We start from the raw sequence: 11,399 nt of genomic DNA on the forward strand, positions 1-11,399 counted from the left end.
CTGTGATATTATCTTCTGGAACTAGTTTTAACACGTGGTGATGCACTGCTAACTGCAGAGTTCCGAATGAAAATGTCTTCATCTCCTCACATCTTGCTAATTCCCCAATTGGAATGTAATTGGGAAAATGGCAAAAACAGTGTAAAATAGTCAAACAATGAATTAACAAAACGTCTTCAACCATGACTCTCCTGAAAACCAAGTTTAGGACTTGGTGATGCTTTCCTAATTGAAAAGGCTATTAATAATATTCTTCATAAGCAGATTTACACAGATTCCAAATTTACTTGGCATTTTGAGATCCAAAACCTTTTGCATAAATGTATTCCATGTGACAGTGTGTGAATATTAAGCACCACTGTAACTATAAACACGTGCATAATGAATAACACGTGGGAATATTTTCGTGATATTTTGGGAAATGGAGTCAGTTCAATAGCTACCAACACATAGATAACCTGTTATTTTTGCATTCATTATGCAAGCACATTATGTCACTAATAATTGGATAAATAAGGGTCGCCTTCATTATGGGCGTATACACAGTGCAGCAATTATTAAGCAAATGGTTCATTACGTAATAATTTATTGAATAAAATGCTTTCAGTGCCTGGCTTTCAATGAGGTCCATTATAATTTCCCAGTGAGAGAAAAACAAGCAGAAGAATAGTTAATGGAGACTTACCCATGGATTAAACACATTAAGGTGACCCGTGTTAGGGTATCCTATGTTATTTTATTTGTACGCCTTGTTTTGGATTGTATAATGGGGTAGTCGCAGTCATATGGGCAAAATGTGCTTTCAATCCCATCACATAATGTCTCCCTGTGCTACGTTTCTTTCCACCATTGCAGCGGTCTCGCTGTTATTATTTCCATTTTTCCCCTGTGATATTGCCTCTATTCCCTCTTTTTCACTCCCCCCCCCCCCGCCCATTAAAATGTTAAATATCTTGTGACAATATCTCCCGTTTCTTAGGTGATCACATTGCACTAGCTGTGGGCATTGCTCACTATTGCTAGTCTGTAATCACAAATCAATTGTTAGCAATTATTAAATAGGATCGCAGGATTGGTGGAATCGTGGAGTTGTGGGTGGGCCAGGCCCGTGTGACATTCAAGCCAATGAGCAATGCATTGTAATGTCATTTCTGGATACTGCGCCTGAAATTCACCACTCTCGCTAACTGCAATCGGCAATGCTTAGCCGAATCTATGCAATGCTAGCTTCACAAAAGAATTGCAACAGAGTACCGTTGTATTGCACGAATATTCCATGGCAGAGAAGAATCCCCTTAAAACGAATTGAGATGTTAACGTGGGAATCGCCCAGACAGGATGAGAATCCTGCTTCCTACAGGAATTGTTCCAGGTGGAATTGAAGGAATCGAATGCGAGATGGCATATGTTATATGATAAATTGTATAACATGGCATACATACGATAACGTGTTATAATTCTCGATATCTGTTTTTCATGCAATGTATTTTATTTTTTAATTTTATTTATGTTACCAAGTAAGGCTCACTGAACTATGTAGCTCTTTGTCAGAAGCGACCTGGCCACAAATGATAGCTCAACGATGTGGCGTATCATGTAGACATGTAGAGCAGCCAATGCTCTCAATGCACGTTTCTCAATATCTTATTACCGCAATACTTTGAACCACAAGGAATTCAGTGAAATCAATTTAATAAAAAAATTGTACTGTACTGACATTTTAGCTGCGTAAAAAAAATCAATCATTCAATTAAATAGAACGAACAACCTAAAGGAACCAATCAAATTGATGCATCGTGTGTGGCCACAGTAAAGCATGCACGGTGCGTTGTCAGCAATACAAGTATAGCGGTGCACATGGGTTTTTTGTGCCAAAAGTTCTTCCAATTAGAGCTGGACTATCTGATAATCGCGTACTCTACCGATTATCGGTTCAATTATTCGACTAACTGTATCGCATCTGTTTTCGCGTGCGTGCCGCTGGACGGGAGATGCTTTTGCTTGGTGGTGCCATCGGCATTATCGGCCGCGTGACACTGGGGGTGACTTGCAGGGGGTTTCCTGCCTTCGGGAGGCAGGGTTTTCCGGTGGCCACCATAAAAAAAATTATTACCATAGGGGCCGTCCATAAATGACGTCACGCACCTAGGGGGGGTCAGACATTTGTGACGATGTGTGACGAGGGGGGGAGGTTTGAGAAATGTGACGTCACATCAAAATGCGTAACTTTAAATAAATATAGACAAAACTTCTACTTAATTAAATAGACTTTGAAATAAATGTTTTCTCCTACAACATCAGAGTGCAGCGCCACATTAAATACGCACTACAATGACAATAGTTTAAAGCGATTTGAAGAATGTTTTATTTTTTGGGGGGAGGGGGGGCAGAGCTTTGTGACGTCATATTTGAGGGGGGGTCTGACTTTTTGTGACGCCGTGTAACGAGGGGGGGGAGGTCAAAAATCGTCCAAAATCGCGTGACGTCATTTATGGACGGCCCATACCTATCAATTATACGTTTCACCCGTATTGTACAGGGAAATTGAGTTTTCAGGTCCATATGGCGTCCAGCCGTCTCGATACGGGCCACCACTTTTGTCTATTTGTTTGTGTTTCTCCTTTGTGATGGGACTTTGTAGGATGAACGTTGCGATTTATAAGGACACGGGGTGACCAATAAGGTCTGGATTGGTTTGTAATAAGGTATGCACTGATAAGGGTATGAATGACACTTTCTCAGATGAATCAACTCAATCAAATAATCCCAGCTCTACAGGACTGTATTACAGTTCTGAATCCCATTTGCCATTTAGCCACTTGGGGGCATCATCTGTACGTGTGTTAAACTAGTTAACCAATAAAAAATAATTGATCGAACTTCGTCTTTGACATTTTATTCTAAAACAGAAACATGTAAAAGCTTAATCAAATACTATGTATACATTTTACTGTTACTCTTTACCGTATTATTTAATGATTTCTCTAATTTGTCTATAGTCTATACTATTACAGCGCTTTGTTGAATTGGAGAATTGGACCTCCTCGCTGTAAATATTTCCCTATTTAACACTCAACAGATGTGTGCAGCGTAGGGGCCATCCATTTAGTACGTACGCAAAAAAATCTTTGAAAACTTCTGCGTACATACGCTTGACGTGCCCCCCCCCCCGAATCCTATAGAACGGCCGATATTTAATCCACGCAGAAACGATCAAGGATTCATAACATGAACGTGTTTAAGCAAACAGACAGTCCACCGCCGGACTATCTAACTCATTCGAAGGCCAATGTAGACAAATTATTATCGAGGCTACACTCCCCCCCCCCCTCGTTTCTTATGCGTACGCACATTGTCAGTAGACCCCCCATACGCAAGCGTGCGCGTTTGGGTTAACCCCCCTCCATGCGTATGTACGAAATGGATGTCCCCTTATGACTGCTTCATACAGGGCACTGGTAATTTCAGAGGGTAGCCTGGAATGTTTGACTGGAATTTTACAGTTTGTGGAAAAATATCTGCACAGTGGCTGCTGTGTGACATTGCTCAACGTAGACGCTTTCACGTTGTTTACGTATTGAACATTACCGGATGCTGCTGAATTTGCATAGTTAGTAAGATATACCCTTGACAAGGTCAGTTTTCTATGTATATTGAACTTCTTTCGCACTGTACGTAGCCAACCGTGCTAATCGGAGGTGCGGATAAAGGACAACAAACGAACAAAAAGCAGTTCTACAGAAATGAGTTTTCAATATTGATGATTTAAAAGTGCATCCCTCCAGTGGTTTCCTAATATCGGAAGGAAGAGCGTTCCAGACGGCCGCAGAAGCACATCCGAAAGCGCGCAATGCGAGGATGACCATAGCTTTGTTTTAGGATGATTGCAAGCTGTCCTGCTTTTCCCAGGATGCCCTCTTTTTAATGTAGCTGTCCCGGGAAATGTTTAAATCGGGGGACCTTAAAAGTCCCAATTGTGGAATAATACAGTACACCACTCAAGGCAATCTATTTACATGTTGATCTCACCTTGTACGTTATTATGTAATTATCTTGTTCCCTTTGATTTAAAGCTTTCGTGACTGCAGGGATTCATATTCTTGGTTCTTTTGGTAAAGTCACGTAGAAAATATAAAACAATACAATTCTTACGACGTTTCTAGCTGTGGTTTTCACACATGATAATGTTTGTGTTGCAATCGAAACGTCGTGAGAATTTTATTGTTTTATATTTTTATTATTTTATTGTTTCCCTTCTACGTGACTTTACCGAAAGAACCAAGAATATCTTCTTTCCATTAAATGTTATGGTTTTGTACCTCAGAGATGGCAATCCTCATGTAGGTCTCAACGTATAGGATTGTGTTATAAAGTGATCTCTTTAGAATCATGGACTCTACCTCTCGCCTCTCTATGTGTTAAGAAGCGAAATTGCCCAAAACGTCGCTCATTATATATTTATATTTTTCTATTTGTGAGCGGTATTGGCTTTAACTAATTTTAATCGAGCTTGTTTTATATGTTTGTTTGATAGGTTTGTCCCAATCTTTGCAGGAATGTCCTGGGGATAGAATATCGTTGAGTCGGTTATTCACTTGCTTTGTGGACTGTGAGGTTCGTGCAATATGTCGCAGGAGTAGGCTGCTATGTGCTGTGTGCTCTGGCCAAAGTAAATACCTGCAATAAAATGATGTATGTGGCATTTCATGACATAAAACAGGCCTCCTTCATGTTGCTTCCAGGGAGGTACAATTGATGTTGGAACAGACTGAGTGTGTCGTTCGGCATCTGGCCCAGCTCTGTGCCCTCAGATCTAAAGTACGAAACTTGACGTTGACTAATGTTGACACTGCTGTGGGTGACTAGTGACCATATCCATCAGTCGCTGATTGATCATGTATTGCAATGCTCCAATCGTTGACTTATTTGAGGCAGAGGTAGCATTATGTTAATTAGCCGCACACAGTAGAATGAGTTTACAGTATGTTCATTCCACTCCAAAATAACGTTAACAGAAAATACGTAGTCGAGCTGAATTGTATGGCATAATAAGCAAATTATTTTCTCAAAGACGGGTGCCACCAAATACAAAGACGTCCTTCGTCTAAAAGGCGCATCAGCCTAATCCAATTCCATAATGACGTCAGAATGATTCATGAAATGCACTCAATAAGTGTTAAAATTATAATTTTAAATTGTAATATGTCGTCCTAACTACCAATTGACGACACTGGTGTAATACACATTATAGCATTCATGGTAGGCTATTACCAATGCTATATCATTCTTTTTATGTAAATAATGTCTCCTTTGAAGTGTCTAATTTTGTTAAGTTGCATGCAAAGAGAAGCCAAAAGACCCTTTCCAAACAATCCTTCGTATTTTGAAATGAAACTAGAGCATTTTATTTTCTATCTTGTAATGCTAACAAAGTACTGTAGCTTCTTCCATTCAACCACTGGAATCGTTTTTATTTTTTCAACGTTTGCAAGGTAAAGTAATATATGTCTACAACTGCAAGTTGGAAAGTTCAGTTGGCTCAAAGTAGAGAAGCAGAACAAAAAGGCCATTGAACGAATTCTGTCAGGGACGACCTTGCCAGGGATACGATATACAGTAGAACTCCTATTCGAATTGAAGTGAAAGACAAATATTGTCGATGCTATTATCAGCAATGCTCTGTGCAAATTTACTCCATTTAATCACCAAAACATCACGGATAGTTGCAGTTAATAGGACGGCTTTGACAAATAACTCCACTTACATTCAAACAATGTGCAGATCATAGAAGATACGATATAGTTTGTAGAAGTTAATTCCAGGAAAAAAATCACCGGTCAATACCCAAGAATAACCCAACAGAAATAAGATGAATCTGCCGAGTGAATAGGGGCATGGATAATTGGGGTGTGTGTGGACCCTTTAGCTCCTATGGATAGAGCCATGGGTAATAGGGTTATGAACAATACGAGTTCAACAGTAAGTATACATTTTAACACGTAGGCTTTCGCGACTAATATCATCCATAAGAGTTTATTTGGGTTAGATCGCATAAATATATAAACGTGTCGTTAAAACCCGCCACAACCTGACACAGCCAACTAGTAAGGGTTGTCACATAAACAGAACGTGCCAATTCGTCACTAGTACCGCACACCGGGGTGTTGGAGAGCCAAGTCACAACATTTACAATCTGAGTACGACGTTTCGCCAGTAATTACAACTAGCTTCATCAGGCGACAGCCAGATTTGTGGAGAAGTCTAACTGATAATGTATATTTCCTCTAATCTCCCCCCCCCCCCCCCACGTGGCGCAAGAACGCAGAAGCGTGGTCACCACATCTACGCCTCTGTATAAGGAATGAAACAGTAGGTGGCAGCGATGGGGGTGACGACGACAGCGACGACGAGACGAGTCCAACCCCAGAACCGGCAACCCGGAGCTCCCCACTCTCCGCTGCTTAGATTCCCCTTGGCGCGACTTGGCTCCGCTTTAGCCACGCCTCCCTTCTCGAACCCTCCAGAGGGTTCCACGGGCTTCCCCACGAGGTCTACAGTGACCCTTGCCCCAGTTCCTCCGCCCTGCCGGCACACACACCACGTATATGCTCAGCGGCGTGTGTGCCAAGTCCCCACCTGCAGTTGCTGCTGCTGTCCAACAGTCAGCGCTATGTCACTACACGTGTAATGCACATCTCTGTGTGTTGTTAAATGTTTTCTGGCTTGCACTAATTTTTCAGTTTTGATGGTTTATTAGTATTGAATTTAAAGTGAACAGGACATTGATAATTTCCTCAAAAATTAGTGTGTGGCCTGGCATGGGTGCAAGCATATTTTCCTGATTTTAATGCGAACAAATATTTACAAAGGAATTGGCCAAACGTATGAATGCAGCATTGTATACATGTGTGGGCAGTGATCGAAGTGCGGAGTTTCTTCGAAGCTATCGGTGACCCTACAGATCTGTATCTTGGCTCAAAAATGTTGGTCTTGTAACTTGACTTTAGTCAGAGCATTGAAACTTAAAACAAATCGTTTGTTCCTAAAAACAAACAATTCCTGAAAACAAAGTTGCATTAAATATATAACTGCACCATTCGGCTTACAGGAGGTTCCTGTTTTGTCTGATAGGACATCATAAAAGTGGGACGCTGGACAGGTGTGCATTCCTCGGCTACACACATCATGCAAATGTATGGGGCGCTGTACACTTTGTATTTGTGTGTGTGCAGTGATCGAAGCACATATACGTCGGTTCTTTGAAGCCATATAGATCTGTATCTTGGCTCAAATATTCGGTCTTGTAACTGACTTTCGTCAGAGCATTGACATTTAAAACGCACGAATCACCTTCAACATTACAATTGTATTCAAAAATGTACTAAACTCTTTCTTACAGGTATGTTTTTTAAAAGCTTTTGAACAAATATTTAAACCATAAACTTTAAAAAACAGTGCCAGTATAGTTTTAATATAGTTCTGCACTGCATAAAACTATGTGTTTTTCATATAAAAAATACATAAACAGTGTATTTATTGTAAAATGAAATTTTCATTGTTTGTATGTGCATCAGAAAAGAAACTGTTAGATGATCACAAATACAAGACAAAGAATGACCCCATCGCCTTAACAGACTGGTAAGGTAAGTGCTGTTAGCGAGCGCCTATGAAAGCCGACACGGTACACGAGGGGGTGGGTGACCAGCACCACGCCCGGCCGCCTTTGTCTTCCTAGTGGCGATGTTTACACACCGCACCAGGTACTCATTTGAGGCTGAGTCGACCTAGGGGAAGCCCAGGAACGGTTCAGAGAATCGTCACTGGGTGTTGGCTGTTAACAGGAGTCGAAGTTGGGTCTCCTGGTTCGTAGCGCAGCGTAGTGCTAACCGCTACACCACTATCATCATGATCACACACACACACCGCATTTCTTTCCCTCAGGAAGGCCAGGTGGCCAACTAATTATAATCATCTTCATTCTATTCTCAGTGAGATCAAGTAAATGCATGTTTAGCTTATTTTGTTGTTATTACTTTAAAATATATCTGTATTATCCTGTTACTTTGTTATATATATATTTAAAAAAATCTACAAACACTAGAAGCACGGTTGCGTGCTGTGAGTTAAGATTTTAGATTGATTTGTGACACGTTAAAAAAAGGCTATATTTATAAGTACATGCCGAGCCAGTTGAGCAAGCCACTTTAGCTCTCCTCTGTGGTCATGTGCTGACAACACTGCTGGTTACGTAAGCACGCGTGTGGGAATGCCTGCTTGCCTCTTAGCAGTCACTGTCTCTTTCAAATCAAACCCTAAAGCCCTGCAGCAATACACCACTTACCAGTCCTCCTGACGCCATTGGTACTCTCACAAAGCTAGCTGTTGCACGAGCTGTTGCCCTTACAGCAGAGGTGGGACAAAGTCATTGTTATGCAAGTCCAAGTCGAGTCTGAAGTCATCAAATTCATGACTCGAGTCTGACTCGAGTCCAAGTCACATGACTCGAGTCCACACCTCAGAGGTGGGACAAAGTCATTGTTATGCAAGTCCAAGTCGAGTCTGAAGTCATCAAATTCATGACTCGAGTCTGACTCGAGTCCAAGTCACATGACTCGAGTCCACACCTCAGAGGTGGGACAAAGTCATTGTTATGCAAGTCCAAGTCGAGTCTGAAGTCATCAAATTCATGACTCGAGTCTGACTCGAGTCCAAGTCACATGACTCGAGTCCACACCTCAGAGGTGGGACAAAGTCATTGTTATGCAAGTCCAAGTCGAGTCTGAAGTCATCAAATTCATGACTCGAGTCTGACTCGAGTCCAAGTCACATGACTCGAGTCCACACCTCAGAGGTGGGACAAAGTCATTGTTATGCAAGTCCAAGTCGAGTCTGAAGTCATCAAATTCATGACTCGAGTCTGACTCGAGTCCAAGTCACATGACTCGAGTCCACACCTCAGAGGTGGGACAAAGTCATTGTTATGCAAGTCCAAGTCGAGTCTGAAGTCATCAAATTCATGACTCGAGTCTGACTCGAGTCCAAGTCACATAACTCGAGTCCACACCTCTGCCTTACAGTCTTATAACCTTATTTTTCCTATTTTTTTCCAATGATGATATCTTTCAGCATCTCTTTACAAGCAGTGAAATGGCCGAGGCTTATTTTGTACCCCTAATCACATGCCAGGGTTGCATCAGTGTACACCTTGCTCTCCTTAATAATCTTAACAAGATCTTTCCACAATGCTCGTATTGATCGTTGTTGATGTTTGAATCAAGAACAATATTGACAACAGTAAAACGGAAAAAATCGGTTATCTCCGAATTCGCTCATGAAACTTGGATTTTTGCTTTATCCTTTATTTAGAGTTTGTTGTTGGATATGCAGTCATACCATTGGACGATAACATACCTCCAAATAAAATCTAATCTTTTGGTTTTATTGGATGGGCATTATCTACATTTCTCTCCACAATTTACTGTTGGCATTCCTTGGTTACACCCCGATATTCAAAGGTATTTAATAGTCCACTCAATATGCAATTGTATTTTCACATGTTGAAGAAATCAAGCCCTCATGATAAGTTACATGTACAAGTATATGTCATCGTTACAGTATGTGCGATTAAATTGTGCTTTTTATTTACGAATTTCAGTATTGGATGATCCCACACCAGTGTTGTGAATAATAAGCAAAATGCAGTGTAGTACTATACATACCGTAGTTTGTATCCAGTCATATATACAAATGCTACGCTCATTATCATCGTACACGAGTAGCAACCGATGGGATACCCACGCATGGATCATACGGAGGTATAAAATGCTTGTGTGAGATTCATAAAGGCAAGACCTAACACAGTAGTCCTTGAAGCAGCAGCAACAGCAGCAGCAGTGTATAAAATATCGCTGTTGTTTCTTTGCGACATGACAGTTTCTGGTGAACCATTGCTCTGGACCTTGGGTTTTGATTTATCAAAAACTGAAACTCTTACCCTGAAGCCAAGGCACCTTGGGCATGGAAACATTGCAGGGGAAGCAGCCGTTTACTATCACTCACTTTTACGTATCTGTAACAAACCAAAACACAAGACTATTAAAAATCTAGTTGTAGATTTGATTATATATTTAATTTATTTAAACATTATTTGCCATAGCATGCTTTTAACATTATATACCGGAGTGTACCTTAATGTTTGATCACGTGAAAGCACATTAACTGTTTTTTCTAACTGCATTAACACGAGGGAAGTCGTGGTTCGCCTGCACTGTGGCGATTCAATGAATTGTTGCGATTCACTTCCTCAATTTAATTTGGGAATCAATTATTTTGTTTTTGCATTGGAGCGAATACAGTAGCCTTTAGTGGCTGGAGGGGTCCCAAAAGCTCTTTGCAACATGTATACGAATGGAAAATACATAAATGATTAAATCTACAGTTAGGTGCATGTATTTTAGTGGAAGAGTCAAAATAAATGGAATGCATCGTTACACCACAAATTAACACGTCCCTGTAATTTTGTGTCTAAAGTGTGTGTGTGTACATAGCCACTCCTGGTTTGTACAGTGTGTAAGGGATATTGCATGCTGCTTGTTAGTAAAATTTGACATGACACCAACAGGAACTAAATGGCCTGCTTTTTCATGGCATGTCATTGTATAGTTTCACATACCCATGGGGCTATGACCAAGACGAATGTCTCAATTGAAAAGCGGTGTTTTTTGTCATGTTGTTCGTGTCAAAGAAGACGGAGCTGGTTCGGATTTCAAAGCAGGGAACATTTCACTTGCAAAGGTGAAAGTCGTCGGAGAAAGCATTTGCTCTCCATTAAAAGTCACTGCTGTTAATGTAAATGATGATTGAATTAATTGTTATGCAGGAACAACGTATATACTTTGGCTCCAAATGCCCTGACTTGTAGAATATTTGCTATGATGTTGGTTTTGTAACGTAATGAGTAAAACAGAAGTACAGGTGTGGTGGCTTCAACGGCAATGGGCATGATGAACACATTCCACAATTCCCCAATCCATTCGTAAGTTCAGAAGACAAAATATTATATGCACGTTTAGATATGATTTGTTTTTAACAGGTATGGCATAAATTTCGATTTCAAGCTTTCGTGACTGCAGGGATTCATCTTCTTGGTTCTTTCGGTAAAGTCACGTAGAAGGGAAATAATAAAATAATAAAAATAAAACATAATAAAATCATTCTCACGACGTTTCGGCCACAAAGCAAGCAGCCGTCCTCATGTGCAGAACAGGTCTGTCGGAAAGACACCTGAGGATGGCTGCTTGCTTTGTGGCCGAAACGTTGTGAGAATTATTTTATTATGTTTTATTTTTATTATTTTATTATTTCCCTTCTCCGTGACTTTACCGAAAGAACCAAGAAGA

Source organism: Lethenteron reissneri, chromosome 34, assembly GCF_015708825.2.
Source record: "Lethenteron reissneri isolate LAM-NWPU_2019-01 chromosome 34, ASM1570882v1, whole genome shotgun sequence".
NCBI classification, from domain to species: Eukaryota; Metazoa; Chordata; class Hyperoartia; order Petromyzontiformes; family Petromyzontidae; genus Lethenteron; species Lethenteron reissneri.